Source organism: Cucurbita pepo, chromosome LG01 (assembly GCF_002806865.2).
Source record: "Cucurbita pepo subsp. pepo cultivar mu-cu-16 chromosome LG01, ASM280686v2, whole genome shotgun sequence".
NCBI lineage: Eukaryota > Viridiplantae > Streptophyta > Magnoliopsida > Cucurbitales > Cucurbitaceae > Cucurbita > Cucurbita pepo.
This window is the reverse complement of record NC_036638.1, coordinates 15,898,424-15,901,270: the sequence shown is the minus strand read 5'-3', so window position 1 is coordinate 15,901,270 and position 2,847 is coordinate 15,898,424. Positions and strand designations below refer to the sequence as shown.

The 2,847-nt window shown below is 33.0% G+C and overlaps 1 non-coding gene across 1 annotated transcript; it reads left to right on the top strand.

Annotated features, from left to right (window-relative positions):
• Positions 1-1,154: 1,154 nt before the first annotated feature.
• On the top strand, positions 1,155-1,227 carry TRNAR-ACG. The gene has a single exon. It is a non-coding gene; the product is annotated as a tRNA-Arg (tRNA).
• The last annotated feature ends 1,620 nt before the right edge of the window (positions 1,228-2,847 follow it).

Here is a 2,847-nt window from a genome sequence, read left to right as displayed (position 1 = left end):
CACGTTTTTCCTGGCTAACCCTCTCGATTTTTTCGTACTCTCAGACACCCTAAAAAAACCCTAAAGGTTTGAAGAGCAAAAGTTGTTTCCAACGAAGGAGGAGAGTTGTATATGGGAATGTAAAAGGTATTTATGAGTTTTACATTAAGGCAGTAATTTCCTGGCTAGAAATCATACCTTTTCCAGCGACAATAAATGCAGCATAATATCTTTTCGTTTTGGCAGCAAAAATAAAATCTTAGCATAAAATCTAAAATAAATAAAACAAAAATTCGAATCCTTACATAAGATGTCTAAGTTATTAGACTGTTCAAGAACATACAACGTAGTCAAACCTTAAGGTCATTGATCTCAAGATTTTTTGAATGATCACCACTTGTTTATGTTTTCAACATGAATTTTCATCTTTTTTGCAATGGTGAGTACTCGAACAAAATATGCATCAACACTCTTCTTTCATCTGTAACAGCTATCAAACAGCGTACAAGACAAAAAATGGTTAGGGTTGGGTTTTAAAACATCTATCTATTTATTTTTAAGTATTTAATTAAGATTTACAACTCAATTTGAATATACATTTTGAAAAATTATCTTCCAAATAGTTAAAAATTATTATATAATAAAAAATGTAATTAAATAAAAATAATATATGTTTGGATGACTATGTGGCTCAATAGATAAGGTTCTGGTCTACGAAACCAGAGATTGTGGGTTTGAACCCTAGCGGAGTTGGTGCATGACCCATAAAATTGGTTTATTAGTAGCAAAGGCTAAAAAAAAAAATTGGTTGTCTATCTATTTATATTCAAACATTTAAGTTTTTTTTTTTTTTTTTTTTTTGAAAGATTTAAAAAATTATCTTCCAAATAGTAAAAATTACTCGAGAATAAGTAAAACTATTATATATATTGATGGCTCTTTGACCCAATGGATAAGGCGCTGGTCTACGAAACTAGAGATTCTAGGTTTGATCCCCAATAGAGTCGGTACATGACCCATAAAGTATTTTAGAGCATAGCATATACGAAAACGTGCCTATCTATTTATATTCAAACATTTAATTAAGATTTTTTTTTTTTTGAAAGATTCTAAAAATTATCTTCCAAATAGTTAAAAATTACTCCAGAATAAGTAAAAATATTATATGTATTGATGACTCTGTGGCCCAATGGATAAGGCGTTGGTCTACGAAACTAGAGATCTTGGGTTCAATCCCCAGTAGAGTCGGTACATGACCCATAAAGCATTTTTAAGAGCATAGCATATACGAAAACGTGCCTATCTATTTATATTCGAACATTTAAAGTAAGATTTTTTTTTTTTTTAAATTCGAAAAATTATCTTCCAAATAGTTAAAAATTACTCGAGAATAAGTAAAAATGTAATATGTATCAATGATTTTGTGGCCCAATGGATAAGGCACTCGTCTACGAAACCAGAGACTCTGGGTTTGAACCCCAGCAGAGAGTCGTTACATGACCCCTAAAGCATTGCTAAGAGCATAGCATAAACGAAAACATGCCTATCTATTTATATTCAANAATTACTCGAGAATAAGTAAAAATGTAATATGTATCAATGATTTTGTGGCCCATGTAATATGTATCAATGATTTTGTGGCCCAATGGATAAGTCGTTAGTCTACGAAGCCAAAGATTCTAGATTCGATCCTCCACATGCCTTCTCTCCTTCTCTTTCGAATATCTTAATATTGACGCTTTAGATTGGCAGCCAGAACCAAAAAATGGTTTCGCTCTCGACCTATATTGATTTAGCCAACGTTAGGATACCATCGTAGTCTCTTCGCTCAGACTAGAATCTCGATGAAATAGAGTCTATTACTTTGTACGTACGGGTTAGAAATGAAACCATAACATGTAGGGGTGTTTGAAAAAAGTTGAGGTACAGGCGATAGTGTTTTGACTCTTACCGTCAGCAATCATGATTTGAAAATTTAAACTACCTTACTTTTCAAATATCTTAATATTTTCTGGGAAGTAATGCTCAGACTAGATGAAAGAGAGGTTAAAAATGAAACCATAATTTGAAAAACTTATGTAGGGGTGTTTGAAAAAAGTTGAGGTACAAACCTTTCAAATATTTTAATATTTTCCTAGGAAGTAACGCTCAGACTAGAATCTCGAAGAAAGAGAGCCTATAGTATTGTACGTACGAGGTTAAAAATGAAACCATAATTTGAAAAACTTATGTAGGGGTGTTTGAAAAAAGTTGAGGTACGGTCCATAATGTTTTGACGCTTACAGTCAGCAATCATAATTTGAAAATTTCGACGCTTACAGTCAGCAACCAGTACTCAAGAATGATTTCTCTCCCGACCTGTTTTTGTTCGACCAACATCTATGGAAGATCAAAAAAAGCTGCCTTATCTTTCAAATATCTTAATATTCCCCGAGAAAGCATGCTCAAATTTGAATTTCGAAGAAAGAGAGCCTATAGCATTGTATGTACAGGATTAAAACTAAAACCATAATTTGGAAACCCTGTTTGGGGTTTGAAAAAAAAAGAGTCACGGTTGATAATTTTTCGACAACTTTTTAAGGAAAGTCGAAATTCGACGATTTCGATACTTACAATCAGTAGCCAGCACTTAAAAATTGTTTCCCTCACGTCCGGTTTTCGTTCGACCGGCGTCGAGGTACAACCAAGGCTTTTCGATCGCGTTATAGGGCAATTCCAAAAAACTGCCTTTTCTTTCCTTAATAATATTAACCTATTAAATCAAGATAATAATTGAGTGGCAATAAACACTAATTGACATTGGGAGGTGATTACAAGACTTTTTGTTTTTGGCTGTTGAACCCCGTTAAGACTATTTATGTCATGCCT